Here is a 15118-nt window from a genome sequence, read left to right as displayed (position 1 = left end):
TTCAGAGCCAGCCAGAGCAGAGCAAGGCTGCAGCACCACACTGAGCTCAGGCGGATTGCCCGGCCTAGTGAAAGTGGGAGAGCCCACCGGTGCTTCCCAGCTCTCCTGGGCTGCAGCTGGCCGCTTTCAGCCTCATGATCCTGTGCTGCCCCCAAAAGCTCATCCTGTTTCCCGGTGGAATGTGCGGTGTTCCGATTCTTTTTAGGGCTTTAGTTTTGCCCGTTGCTCCAGTAGCTGGCTTAGGGCTCAGCTCTAATGCTCTTCACCAATGCTTGCTTTCTGTTTGTATGCCCTTAAAGAGAGTCAGTCTTAGCACATCCCAGGCACTGGAGAGACTCTCTCACGTTGAAACATTAACAACAAATGCAAACCCAGAAGATGTACACTGTGACAGAATGCGCGTTTGGGCCAAATAATGATAGCAGATTACTACCACTGCTCTGAGCTCAGAGCCTTCACCAGAGTAAAGCTAATAAAGCATGAGTAGCCAGCGGAGGGCTGCTGGGTCTTTTCCACCTTCCCTACGTGTAACCGAGGGACCACCACATAAACCTGAGGTGATATGAGGCACCACCTCCCCTCACCCACCAATTTCCATCCTTTTCATTTTTCTTCTGTGTGGTCTTTCGTGTCATCACCCACACCAGCTCTCACCAGGAACACCACAGTCATCTTTCCTGACTGCTTACAGCATTTCGAGCCTCCTAAAGTCCATTCCAAATATGCTTCCTCACAGAGCCCACTCGCTACAACCCCAATCACCCCACCACTCTGAGGTGAAGGCTGCGCAGCCAGGTACTGCCTAGCAGGTAGCACTTTTTTTCTGTTTTAGGTTACATGAACTCTTTCAAAGTCTCTTGAACCCACTCAGCTCTGCTACTGAAATCCAAAGTCAACCACTGACAATACAAAATGAATTAGCACACCAGTCTTCCATGAAAGCTTTCTTGAGAAAAACAGACAGATAACTACATCTGGCATGATGGTTCTCCTGCCTCACCCTCCTGATTGCCTCTGCGCTTTGTCAAACTGCTCTGCGGGTTCCAAGACCCTGCTTTGACCCTCGTGCCCCAGGCCACACGGGGCTGGCACTCCCTGCTGTGACACCCTGGTCTGTCTCTCTGCCCATCCCCTCAAATCACACCTGGATGCGAGTTCTTTAAGGGAAACTTTCTTGATGCTGCGGGTAAGTCAAGCCCTCTTTACAGACTGTCCTTTACAGACTGTCCTTTCTTTTCCTTCACAAGAATCATCAACTTCGTAAATGCAGAGAACTTTATGGGATTACTTGACATTTGACTGAAAGTCCCACAAAATTGGGTTTTATTTTGCTTGTCACTTTGTCTCTGTGACTCCGTTACACTGCCTGGTACAAAGAAGGTGTTTTTGGTAAATAAATAAGGCATTGAAATTGGCAGAGACAGGATGAGATGGTGTGATTAGGAACCGGAAGGTTGTATGATATAGTAAGAGGAAATTTACAAGTTGATACAAACTTCCCTGTGGCTATATCTCCACACCCTTCAAAATGCACTGATTCAGAAATCCTGCTTGCATGTTGCTCTAGGGAATAACCATGTGTGCATATAAGAATTTAATTTTGTAAGATTTTCATCTTATCATAATGAACAATTAATTGTAAACACATTGTAAACTATCTAAATGTCCCCAAAGCTGTAGAAGCTAAGTTAAACACACTTATCTACCGAAGCCATTTGCTGTGCAGATGTTAACAATGGTCTTTAAAGTCGTGCTTACAGCTCACAGAGGATCGGTAGGTAAAGCGCTGGATATTCTGTAAGATCCTGGAGTAAATGTGGAGGTGTTATCCTTTCATTCAAACGTATAGAATCCAAACACCAGGATGCGTCTGTCAGTAAGGTGCTTGGCTTGTGAGCACTAGGTCCCAAGTTCAGTCCCCAGGATTCCTGTAAAAAATCAGTCTGAGCATGGTGGCACACTTCTAATCCAGTGCTGGAGAGGAAGAAACAGATAGAGCGCTGGGGCTCACTGGACATCGCCCTAGCCTATTTGGCAAGTTCCCAGCCAGTGAGAAATTCTGTCTCAGAAAACAAGGTGGATATGATACCTGAGAAGTGAGACTCAAGGTTGATCTTTGGTCTCCACACACATGTGCACATGAACACACACACACCATTTAGTATGTATACAGAGACAAAAATGAATGTAATGTGTACTAGACATTGGGTAGCAATGAGGTCTCAGTGTAGGTTTGAATGCATGGCTCTGTGGGGACCCTGTGACAGGCACAGCAAGGCACGGACCTTCTGCTCTTTTGTAAAGTCCTTTGGAAGATATAGATAAATAATACATTACATTAAATGACTTGTAAAAATGATCCCGATGTATTATCCAGCCAAGACTGGCTGCATGATTTGTGGGGTTTGATGGGAAACGCGTGCGGAGTCCCTGAGAGAGGCAAAAGGCACTACTACCCATTTTCAGTGATCACCCCTTTGATTTAATATGACATCTTTGAAATCCGTTATCTAATGTTCTAAGTAGAAAAGAAAACTTACTGTTTAAACCATTAGCCTGAACTGAACTAAACAGTACCGTTTAAAATACAAATAAAAGCATTCAACTCATGTGCATCCCAGCCCCACCCGACCCCAGCAAATCACTTGGCTTCTGCTCTGCTCTTCTTACACAGTTTCCTTCTGCCAGCACCGGGGAAAAGTTGGGCAAAAATAAAATCAGCTTCACCTCCTGACACAGAGGCCATCTACCAACTCCCTCTGCTGTTTCACTAACGAGGACGTGCTGTCCCCTCTTCTCCCTGCTCTGGCGCGTCTGATGGTGGCTGCCAAGGTTGACAGCATGAGCTAAGAAGGACACGGTGGGTCTTCTGAGCTCCGTGCTCTGCAGAGCTTTCTCGTTCTCTTTCTGCATGACAAACATGCTCTGGCTCACAGAGGACAGTGGCCTCTCCCAACTGCCAGCGTTTGGGTGTAGGCAGATACCCTATGCTCACTTTTGATTTCAAGAAGGGACCTTGCCTTGTGGGCCCGTCAGACCTCTGTGCTGGGCCACTGTGAGTTCCCTGTGAGCAGCACAGCAGGAAGAGGCTGTCACATTGTCTGTACCACCGCTGCTTCTTACAAGCATCTCTTCAAACTTCATTTACAAAGCACAGGACAGAGGGGGAAATTAGGGAGTCCCTGGTGGTGGGCAGGGGAGACAGCTCGGTCATGAAAGTGTTTGCCACACAAGCACAAGGACCTGAGTTCACACCCCCAGCACTCGCAAAAGAAGCGAGACATCACGGTACTCCTAGAGCTGAGGAGGTAAAGACAGGAGCATCCCTGCAGCTTGCTGGACAGCCAGGCTAGCCAAATTAACAAGCTCTGAGTTCAGTGAGAGACACTACCTCAAAGAAAAACAAGGTGGAGACTGAGGAAGTTATTAACACACACACACACACACACACACACACACACACACACACACACACATTAACTAAATAGATAAAAATAAATATTGTTTAAAACAATTGCATGATGGTAAAAGCAGAGCATTAAACCCAGAATTCACAGAAGCTACCTGTCCACAACTCTAGGTCTATGTTAAGTAAAAAAGAGAATAATTAGTAGATCCAGCTTTGCTTTAAACACATACAATTGTGTGCACACAGGCACACAATTGCATGCGAGCGCGCACACGCACACACAGGAATTTTGAAAAATCAGATATTTACACACGGCAATACTGGTTGTTCCCAGGCTTTGTAAGTGCCTTTTATTCTTTGTTTTGCATGCTGCTGTGATTTCTGTGGAAACCGTCTGTGTAATGATGAAGGATAATACCTTTGCACTACACCCCACTTGGGAAGTCATCTCCTCACAGGCTCAATGAGAAGGTCACATGGTGAACAGGGCTCCCTGTGCGTCATCCAGACAGGAGCCACGCGTGCTCTGCCACTCAAGCACTCTTCTCTCTTGTCCCCACCAGGGTGGAGACAAAGTGCCAGATGCTAAGTGGCTTTGTGGTCCCTTTAAGATGACTTCATCTATTGTTGAGACACTTAGAGCCCCAAAAGGTGTTGCGCTTTAGTGTTTGCCAGACGCGTCATTTGATATGGGAAAGACACACGCTACTAAAATGGAAATGGTTCTCTAAATATGCTTCGCAGCCTGCTCCAGCTGAAGCGTTTTTCTTGCTTTTCCTCTTCTCCTTAAATCACAGTCAGAGTTGCACGGATTACATCCAAGTGTGCATTATATTATGTCCTCCTCTTTCCTTGTGTTCCCCTGTCTTGATGGATGGGATAGGTTGGCAAGTGTGGCTGGCCTAGCGTAAGTCAGGACGTGAGCTCTGGTCATCATTTCTCACTGCCTGCCGTACTGCCCATTCATCATCTGCATCCTGGGCATTTCTTGTAACCTGCAACACAGTAGGTGTTTAGTTAATGTCTCCTGTATGAATGACAATGCTTGTGGGATTTTTAAAATGAATGAAGTTGTTAATCCACTCCAGACACGTGTTTTCAGAATTCCTCTCTCTCTGACCCAGAGCCAAGACTGACGTTTTTTAGAGACAAAAGAGTGACTCTCTCTTTCTCTCTCTCTCTCTCTCTCTCTCTCTCTCTCTCTCTCTCTCTCACACACACACACACACACACACACACACTCTCACACACATACACTCTCACACACACTCTCTCGCTCACACACACACACACATGCACACTCTCTCTCATACACACACACTCACACATGCACACTCTCTCTCACACATACACACACATACACTCACACACACATATGCACATATGGACATATGACAGGCATGTAGTGTATGCCTTCTGTGACTTGAAAAGGGGAGGGTGGCTTCACATAAGGACCCACATGAGAGGAGAGAAATGTTGATGGGAAGAGAAATAACTACATTTTATGCGTTTGAAATTTTCCTTTGACTGGCACTCTTTTCCTCTATTTACCCGGCCATGCCCCACACTGTTAATACATCCCGCCCCGGCCTCCTAAGAGGCTGCACCCCATCTTCTCACATGTTAGAGAGCTGGGGGGTACAATGATTAAAGCAGTTCAGCCCTAATGAGAACTCCACCAAACTACCAAAATGGAGCTTTGGCGAGACAGCGAGAGAAGGAAAGCCTCCACAGAGGGCCCTGGCTTCCAGTCAGGGTTCTGACACTCTCCAGAATGAAGGGGAGAATAGGACCAAATGAGATGGAAAGGAGCTGACAGAGAGTGGCTAAACTTTCACAAGGAAGGTGTGTGATTTCAATAGTTGTCACTGTGACCAGAAATCCATGAGAATAAATTTGGGAAAGAAACAGCATTTAAGGAGAAGAAGATGAACAAGCTGCCTGTAAGACTTGTACTCAGGGAGGCTGGCCTTTCCTGGATGTTAGCTCTGTGAAGGCTGAATAAGGTGAGGCTCCTTTGTGTGTGTGTGTATGTGTGTGTTGCAGACATTGGGCAGCTTGGCCATGGCCTATGTGAAAAAGAGAACTTTTAATTCCAACAACAAGAACAAGCTTCCGTCTCCTCCTGCCCACATCCTCCCCAAGCCCAGCTCAGATTCCAAAGCTGTGAAGATGGAAAAAGTGAGAAGAATAAATCCATGATGTAATTGTTGCCTTTGCTTCACCCTGACAAGGCTGCTTTCTGGGTCTTGTTTTCCCTGTTGTGGGGCCTTTGGAAAGAGTGAGAAGTTTTCAACTTGTTTACCTCAGTCATTATCAGAGCAGATTAGAGCGAGGCACCAGCATGCCAAAGAACAACAAACAGACAAATGATTATCAGTTTAGATAACAGCAAATAAACCAGCCCAAGGCTGATTCCAGGCTGTCAGAGTCCTTGCACCCACAGCCTGTCCTTATCGGCTCCCCAAACAAAACTTGACACTATGCCCTTTCCAACTCAAAATGACTCCAAAAGCAACTGGACCTGCCCCTCAGCTCAAAACCAGCTCAGGAAATGAATGATAGGGGCCTGCTCAAGATGGAGTCAAAGCTGCCTCACAGCAGAACAGCCTTCACTCTTCTCCACATCGTAGGCAAGCATGTGGCCACACAGGTGATCAGACGGAGGTGTTCGAACTTGACCCAGACACCTCAGGCAGCAATCCTAAGTTTCCACACAGCACTGGTACTCTGCAAGAACTGCTTTATTAAAAATCACTTCTTAGGTGAGGAAACTCATGGTCTCCTTCCTATGGCCAAGCATTTTCACCAGGATGAAACATCCCACATAGCCTTCCTCTGTGTGGGAGGGGTTGGGACTGCACGAAGTTGGTATCAGAATGCCATTAGTCATACAGAAGTAGCATGGGCTGTTAATGTAATCAGTCAGACCTCAGAGGTCAAGAAAAGGAAGAAGAGCAGAGGAAAACTCTGGAAATAAAAACATGCTATTGGTGACTACAAAGGCTTTGTCTTCATGACCTGTGATGAATGATCTCTTCATCCGCCTCAGACAGAGAAAGCAACCAATATCCCATCTGAGGCTGACTTGCTGACCCAACCTGAGGTGACCGAGGTCACCCAGTGACTGAGATTTGAGGAAGCACAGCTCATCTCTGAATCTTCCAACCCCCATAGAGTCAATCCTTCCACAGACCCGCTGAGGACAGAGCAGGATGGAGCAGAAACCAAATAAAGCTGAGCTCAGGGAGAAGAAACTGCCTTGTGTGCTGATGAGCACCCAGGAATGGGTGTGCTCGGGAAATTTTGGCGAGGGTGGAGGAATTACTCAATGCCAGCAAATGCCCCTACTATGGCCCCAAACTAAACACTGAATTTAATAAGACTTCTTAAGACCAGAAGGACTAAACTTTAAGGATCTTAGGAACCAGCTCCAGCACATGCCTATAACCTCAAGCAAGCAAGCAGTGAGTTTTCTGAGCAATGAGGGACACTTTTATTCCACTGTGGTTCGTAAGCACTTTAACCCCACAGGTTTAGAGTAACTGGGGTTCTTTGGGCACCTGGGATATTTGCAGCTGTTTCCATCATCTGTTGTCTCCAGCTGTGCAGGTTTAGATGGTGACTTCTAAGAAAGAAGTTTCAAATAGGAGGTCTCAACTGACATCCTCTTGAAACTTACTGCTTTTCTGTTTTGTTGTTTAGAGGTTCAAAGGGAGATAGTCAGTTAGCGAGGAGTAAACCTGGCTGAGATTTCTTAGCGGAAGTTCCAAATAACGTAGTTAGAACCCCAGGATGGACAGGACTGAAAAGAGAGATGCTGCCAGAGAGTGAGTGAGGTTGCTTAATGCTTGGACGCTTCTGCTCTTGAAAGGCAGTGAACAATAGCAGGTCTTGCAGACTGAGACCCAGATAAGGGCCACCTGTATTTGCTTCCCATGCTAGGTCTGTAGCTTTACTTTCAAAACTGCTCTTTCCTTCCCTTCTTGTCTCGCCTGTAGCTGAAAGTGGTTTTATGTGAACACAGGCTCTGAAGTGACAGCCTCACAGGGCAGAATACAGGAAGAAATGGTGCTAAAATTTTTGTGAAATAAATGTGTCTGTATATTTAATAAAACAGTTTTGCTGGGGGGGGGCAACTGGAACCCTTTGTTCTCTCAAGGTAGAAAAAAAAATAGAACAAGGGTCTCGATATGGTCTGGGCTCTAAAGCCTACCTTGGGATTAGTCTTTACACGTGAGGCAGGTAATGTTCTTAACACATGAGGCAATTTTAACATAGACCATGAACCCTTGAAAAAGATTTCTACTTGGCAAAGTGTTTCTCAATTCAGGGTTCAATGTCCTGTGAGATAATCTTTTACCTAATCACGCACACACAGATGGATAGGTGTCTGTTTGTCTGTTCATAAGTGCCACGCCAGGAATGCCGTGTGTAACAGTGATGCAGCACCATGACCCAAGAAGTTGCTACCAGAGTTTGGTTCCACCTGTGCTTCCTCAAAGACACGAAAGACTAATTTTTGCTCATACATTTCACCTGACCCCACTTCTGGCATCAGGAGCAGGCAAAGGCTCTGGGCCTTTCATCTAGGTGAGGCTGGTTTAGGAAGGAGAAACATTCACCCTTGGTAGATGAATCCTCTTCTTTGTCCCATTTACACAAACTGGACAGAACTGGGGAGGGGGCAGGGGGAGTAACAGATTACCCTGGATCTGAGAAACAGAACACAGTCTCTGACTCAATAGAAGTCACTAGAACATGTTACTAACCTAAAATACAATCCTGTTCAGAGATAGACTTGCCTCTCAATATTTCAGCTGCTTAATAAATGGAGAACCATAACTTCACGATCTCTACCATACCGTGATTCCAGCGCTCAGGAGATACGTGTGGAGGCCTGTGAACAGGGAGGCTGGACACCCAGACACTGGTCAAAACCATACACAGCTCAAGTACAGACATTTGGAGCAGTCTGCATAATAAGCCATGCTTTTCCTCCTGCATCCCTAAAATTAAAGTGCATTTTAAAACTAACTGTAAATCGTCTTGCACGTATGAAGTACGGTCCTTGGTGAGATATTTGTTCTTAAATATTGATGTAACACTTCCAGAAGCATTCAGGGTAAGAAGCATTATCCTGAATGTAAATCACCAGCGCTCTATATCCCTGCCCCCTCCATCCAGAAAGGTACAGAGGCAGCTTAGGAAATGAGAGTATCAGAGAATGGTATCGCGGCATTGATGTCAGATGAGAAGTGCTAGGATGGGGCAGGAGTAAAACGGATAGGAAAGAAACAGACCCAGAGAGAATGATTTCTGTTTAAATAAGTTCATAATATGTGAAGTGTGGAGTGGGAGCAGAAAGCAGGAGTGGAGGGTAGCTGTTCAAATGGCATCCATATAAACACAGATGCAAAAGAAATCGTCTTGGGAGATTGGAGAGCCGAGCTTGAGTAATGCTGCTCCACCAATAAGAGCCATAAAAAGAGGAGAATATATGGGGTGCGTGATTGTTCCTGTGAGCCCGAAGATGCACATATGCAGCAATGTCGATGGGGGATGGAGGAGGGAAAGTATGTCTTAGCTATTCCTCGGTGGCTATTTCTCCTATAGTTCATAATTCTTCCAGGTTTCAACAACTCATGAAGTGTCTCTCTACCTGGCTATATGCTATGCAAAGCTCTGTCTCAGTATGAAGATGTGCCAACATGGATCAGTCTTGCGAAATATAAGCTATGGAGACGTGGTTTGTGTATGTCTTCAGCCCAGCTCTCAGCTGTTGCGCTAGTCACTGAAAACCAGGAGCTCTCCTCACATGCTAACTGGCCTCTACACTCCCACTACCCTCTACAGAACCCCTCCTCCTCAGCACTTGCCTAACTGTGCCACCATGGGGGAAGGAGGGGCATTTGTTGGCTGCATAGAAATATTTATGATATGTCAGTAGGACGAGCAACTACTTCCATTAACAAATTTTAAAATTCTACTACCTATATCAAGATCTTTCGACTGAATCCATAGAGTAATCATGGTGGGAATGGCTGAGAGAGCTACAGCAACCTGAAGGCATACTTTACCTACAGTGTCTATGCCATGTCGTTGGCGAGTCCTCATAGCAGGCGATGAAGTGCATTGATTGCCCCCAATTTACAGACAGAGAAAATGAGGCTCAGAGAGGTCTGATGTGAACAAAGTATCACAGCTCGTAAGGACTGCCTCCTGCACCTCTCCTGAGGTTCCCACCAGCTGAGCCCACTCCCTAGAGAGATGCCTTAACTTACTCACATGACATTGTTTGAGGACAGTCTACAAAGTTCGTCCTGTATCAATATCCCTTTCAGAGTTTCCTGACATGTTATCAATGATTAAACATCTTGTATTCAGCACCACTCTCCTCAAGGAGGTCCTCCTCCATGGCAGCTAATCCCCAAAAAGCCCGAGGACAGGAAAAGCAGAGGACACACCAAGAAGGAAAGACTAGAAGGCACACATAAACTTTTCTTCAGTCCATCACCGTTGTGTGGCTAAGCTGTTCAAGGACTGGTCAGAGTGTTGAAGATGGGGAAAGCCCTCCCAGGGTGCCGGCCGCTGTCCAATATGCCAGCGCTGAAACGACGGCTAGCTCTTCGGGAGCTTTGGTGCGTAGTTCATCTCACTGAGAGGGGCAGCTTCTTCCCGGTGCGCACCTTGATGTGTGACCTACTTCCTGAGGGGCGAAAAGTACGGTTCTTCTGTACAATGGCACAAAGGCTTGGGTGTGCTTAGATGCAGCAGTTTCTTCTCCAAATCAAAGCATTCTTTTCTGCTACCAGTTGCAACTGGTAGTTCAATGAACAATAGCAGGATTTTATGTTAGACCACATTTCCTGCCTTTTGGAAGCCAGTAGAACAGTGGGATTTCAGCTCTAAGCATATAAACTTATGTTTTAAATGAAGCCAGAGAATTGGGATGGAAAACAAATCATAGAAACATCTTTTCTCCACTAGACAGCAGACTTCTGAGAGCTGTGGTCCACACTCACTCACACCCCCTGTGTGGCTCTCACAGCTGTCTGGCTCTCACCTTCCTGAACCCTCAGAACATGCGTGGCTCCCTGCCCCTGTGGTGCACATTTGGTCTGACCCTCTTTGGGCTGAGCATCACATGACTCCACGTGTTGCAGCCTTGGTTCTGACAGGATAATGGTGTGGCTGAGTACCTCTCTGAGAGGATATCTGCTTTATTGTTTCCTTGACTCCCTGTGACCATCCTTGTTCCAAGGCCACTTCTCAACCTAGAACAAAGGAAGAAAGGCAGGGCACAGTCAGTTTCTTTAAGACACAATGCAAGGGTTTCTGGGAAGGCCAGAAAATTTACAATAGGGACAGCCCTGTGTGGAGCCGCCTCTGCCTACAGCCTCCTTAAACAGGGGGTAGGAGGGGCTAGAAGGAAGAGCTGGAACCACTCTCCGGAGATCTCACAGAGGAAGTGAAAAAGAGTCACTGTGTCTGGCAATGAGACCTGTGCCTCGTGGGGCCCACAGGCAAGCACAGACCTCAGCATTCCCTTCACAACCCTTTGCCTCTGCATGTGTGAACAAGCAGGAAGGAGAGTGCATGGGTGTGCTAGCACACCATGAAGACCCCTGATAAGCTCCTCTTCTTTCTAGGGTCATAGAGAGCTGGTCCAAGCTTGAGGAGGAGGAAGGTGGTGGGGAAGAACTGATAGGCACAGACATATGAGAGGGAAATGAAGCAGCTGATGGGTGATCCCTGAGCTGAAGCAAAGCCATGAACTCCAGAGGCTGAGGTTGGTGCCAAGGAAAACCATAATAAAATGTGACTGAACACGAAGCTATGTGAAATGGACCCTATGTGGGACCAGACTTTCACTGCATCTCTAAAGATGGCAGCCTAGAACCAAGAGAGGTGAGCCCTGTGCCCAGGACTGTGCTTCCCCAGAACCCTGCCCCTGCTAGGAGTCATTTACAGTATAACTGAGTTCTGACCTCATTTTCCTTAGCAGATACTACATTGTCTGAAAGTGACTAAATTAAGTTTCTGAGGATTCAGATGCAGAAAATTAAATCACCATTTAGGAAAATGAGCTAACTTATTTTTGTTCACTGGAGCCTATGTCTGTGAAAATTCATATCCAACAAATAGGTTCTGCTACACAGGAACACTCATATTACATACTGTTAAGCGGCGGCATAAATAAGGACTTCCCATGGAGCACTGCACCACCGCACTGTGCCTGGAGGGACCTGAGCAGCTTAGATAAACTCTCCGCTTGGGCCAGGACTGCAGCAGGAGATAGCAATTCCAGCCCGAGAGGAGCTAGCCACAAGCACCATCCCACTAGGACTCCTTCCCCAATTAATTATGCAAATGGATTATTGATTATTAATTAGAACATTTAGTGATGTTATTAAGAACTGGGAAGATAAATCTTTTTGACTTATATTTAACTGGGAGATCGTACGAGCAGTAAAGGTACATGAGCAATAACTGTGTAATTACATTTTAGGAATGGCAGAAACCTATAAGGGATGTGGAGAAAGTTAATTGACATTTAACAAGATAACTACAGCAAATTAATTAGGAATTATCTGCTAAAATATGAATTAACTTCTAATAATATTTTAACCAGCTAATCTAGGATGCCAGCATCTTCTTATTATTGCTGAACTACCTAAATAAAATACTTCCCTAGTTAAGATGATAGCCTTAATTTGTCTTCCAAATAATCAATCAAGCTTTATTAAGATTTATTGTGTAACTAGGACATATTAGAGGGTGAAAAGAAATATGACCTGCAGCTTCCCCCACCATGGGATTCATGGCAGTGTGAGTAGAAGAAGTGAGCATGAGGAACTGGGGTGAGAACGTGTGTTAATCTCAATTAACACCCCTCACTCATGAGCTGGCAGCAGAGCTCAGCGGGCGGAGCACTTGCCTAGTATGTGTGAGGCCCTGGGTTCTACCTCCAGCACTGTAAGAAGCAAACAAACAAAAAAAGCAAGAGGAAAGCCATGACTAGACTCGATTTAGGTCGGTCTGTAGTTGCTTTGCTCCTCTGTGGAATGGAGGCAATGCCCACCCGCTCCGTACTCCCGGCCCTGAAGGTGCCTTGTGTGAGCTGCCTAGGGGCTGCTCTCCACTCCGCAGCGGGGAGACAAGCGGGAGGCCTGAGAAGACAGACTGGGGGCCTTCTTGTGTGCTTAGTAAAGCCACATCGCTAAACCTGAGCCCTGAACAGCTTAATGATCACCGGAGAGGCGAAGGCCAAATGGGCCTGTGGAGTGGGCTCTTAAACCAGGCCTGGCCCTGTCTGCCCTGTCTGAGGCCAGGGGCCTGAACGTGAAGGCTGAGCCACAGCAGCTCAGAACTAATTCTAAGCACAACGTGTAGTGCATCGAGGAGTTTCTGGAGGCCTCCGCCTGGGCCCCACCGCACCCCTGCAGGCATGGCTCTGAGCGCACAGCCTGAACTCTGCCCTCTGTGCAAGCCACCACACCACGTAGCACCCATCTAAAGCTCATCAGCTCAGAATTGAGACTCCTGTCGTCATGAACTGCAGGGATTTCACTGAGTGTACAAAGGTTTCTGCTCTATGGAAACAGAATGGTTCAATTATAGACAGCAAAGACTTTAATATTTTTCTACATCATTCCAGCACACAAGTATCAAATTAGTTTATCTTGGATTGTACTGTGTTGGACTATTTGACTTGAAACTGTGCTATTTTAATTTCGGGCTTGAGTTTTATAAATTAAAAAATCAGTAATTAAATATTGTCTTTGGATTAAAACAGAATTTCCAACCATTTCTGGTACAACCCTAAACATACTTCTGGCGGTTCTGAGTATGTATTTATGAAAATCAAAGTTCTCAGCATTGACTCTTATGAAATCACATCATCAATCATCTCTGAAAACATTGAGGATGTGATATGCCTACAGTGTCAGATATTTGGACAAGATTTAATCGCTTACCTAAAAACAAAAAGCATATCTATCATTAGTACGCAAATTTAATCTTTGATAAATGGTAGAATTATATGTATACCAAAGAATTCTTTTAATATAAATTTCATTAATTTTTAAAATCAGCCATTGTCTGCTTTGTAAGCCTATTCCATACAGCTGGACTAGCATAGAAATCTCTTGTGTAAAAGAGGATATAGGTACAAAAACTTAAAACCTTCGGCCAGCTTCTGCAGGTTAGCCAGAACACCTCATCCAAGGTCCCATGTGGAGAGATGGCCAACACCTGACGGTGAATAACGATGTCCCATAGGCCTGTGTACTGAGGGCCTGGTCCGCAGCCGGTGGTCTCTGGGAGATGTAAGCTGTGTGGCCTGTCGGAAGGAGTGTGTTAGCGGAAGCAGCTTCGGGAAGCTGAAGGCTTGTGCTGCTTCCAGCTCACACGCTCTGCTTGTGCTTACAGTTTGTGACATGAGCTCTCGCCGTCCAGCTCCTCTCACCGTCCAGCTCCTCCCAGCGTCCAGCTCCTCTCGCCGTCCAGCTCCAGCCGCCATGCTTGTCGCTGTGCTTCCCCGCCATGACGGATGCACCCCTGCGGAATTGTAAGCCAAACCAGCCTTTCCCTTCTGTAAGCTCCCTGCACATGGTGTTTCATTGGAACAGTAAGACATGTATGATGCTACTTAGATGAAAACAGGCTCCTAAAACAGAAATAGGACATATTTTGCATGGGCAGTCACATGCAAATAGACACACACAGAAACACATGCACACACACATACATACACACAGTACCATGTGACATACAAACATTTAAAAATGCTTATATAAACATATATATATATATATATATAAACTTTATTAGACTATTTGGGCCAAGAAGAGATCAGGCCTGACTTCTCTACGCACCTTAGCCTTGTTTGTAAAGTATATTCTATCATACCACCTAAGTAATTCAAACTGAAGGAAGGAAATAAGATGAGACAGTTAAGGGTTGAGCATCTGCTGGACAAAGGCCAGCAGGGAAGCAAAGAGGTATCAGACATACTGCAGCCTGCTGAATTCAGGAGCAAACAATTGGAAGAAACCTAAAAAGCAGGACAGAGGGGTCGAGTGATTGCCAACAGTCAGATGGACAGGCAGTCAAGGACACAGCTCAGAATGTGAAAAGTGGAGTTGTATCTGGCATTCTGAGGACAGTGGCCATCATGAAAACCCTGGGAGGATTTTACAGGAACTATTTGAAGAGAGAGAGACCCTGGAAGAGGAAGTGGCGCTCATGTGTTCCTGCATGCCTGCCCTGGGGACACTGATGGGGAAAGATGAGCCTTACACGCCTGGATGACTCAGGCGTGATGGCAAAGGGTGGGTGCAGTAAAGGTCCAGCTAGTGTCGTCAGGACCTTAGACCTCAGACAGAAGCATGGATGTAGGCAGCAAGCAACTTTAAGGATTAGAATCAAGAGAATTCAACTTTAAAATGCGGAGTTCCATGGCTACTACCAAGAAGACATGCTAGCAAGGGTATGGATAAAAGGAACCTTTGTACACTGCTGGAGGGAATGTAAATGAGGGAAACTACTATTGAAAATGGCATTTCAGGTTCTCAAAACCTAAAAACAGATCTACCATGTGACCCAGCCATCTCTCACTTGCATGCAAAGATGGAGGAAATAAAGTCAGCACACCAAAGAGACAGCTGCGTGTTGCCTATGTGCAATGTTATCCACAAACCACAG

The 15118-nt window shown here is 46.0% G+C and overlaps 1 long non-coding RNA gene across 1 annotated transcript; it reads right to left on the bottom strand.

Annotated features, from left to right (window-relative positions):
• Positions 1–3744: 3744 nt before the first annotated feature.
• On the bottom strand, positions 3745–14138 carry LOC110559813 (uncharacterized). Its single transcript, XR_002477091.2, has 4 exons — positions 13842–14138; positions 13598–13754; positions 10476–10686; positions 3745–4404 (listed from the first exon to the last, which is right to left on the bottom strand). It is a non-coding gene; the product is annotated as an uncharacterized LOC110559813 (long non-coding RNA).
• Positions 14139–15118: the final 980 nt, after the last annotated feature.

Source organism: Meriones unguiculatus, chromosome 11 (genome assembly GCF_030254825.1).
Source record: "Meriones unguiculatus strain TT.TT164.6M chromosome 11, Bangor_MerUng_6.1, whole genome shotgun sequence".
Lineage (NCBI taxonomy): Eukaryota > Metazoa > Chordata > Mammalia > Rodentia > Muridae > Meriones > Meriones unguiculatus.
The sequence above is the reverse complement of the archived record's forward strand: the minus strand, read 5'-3'. Positions and strand labels throughout refer to the sequence as shown.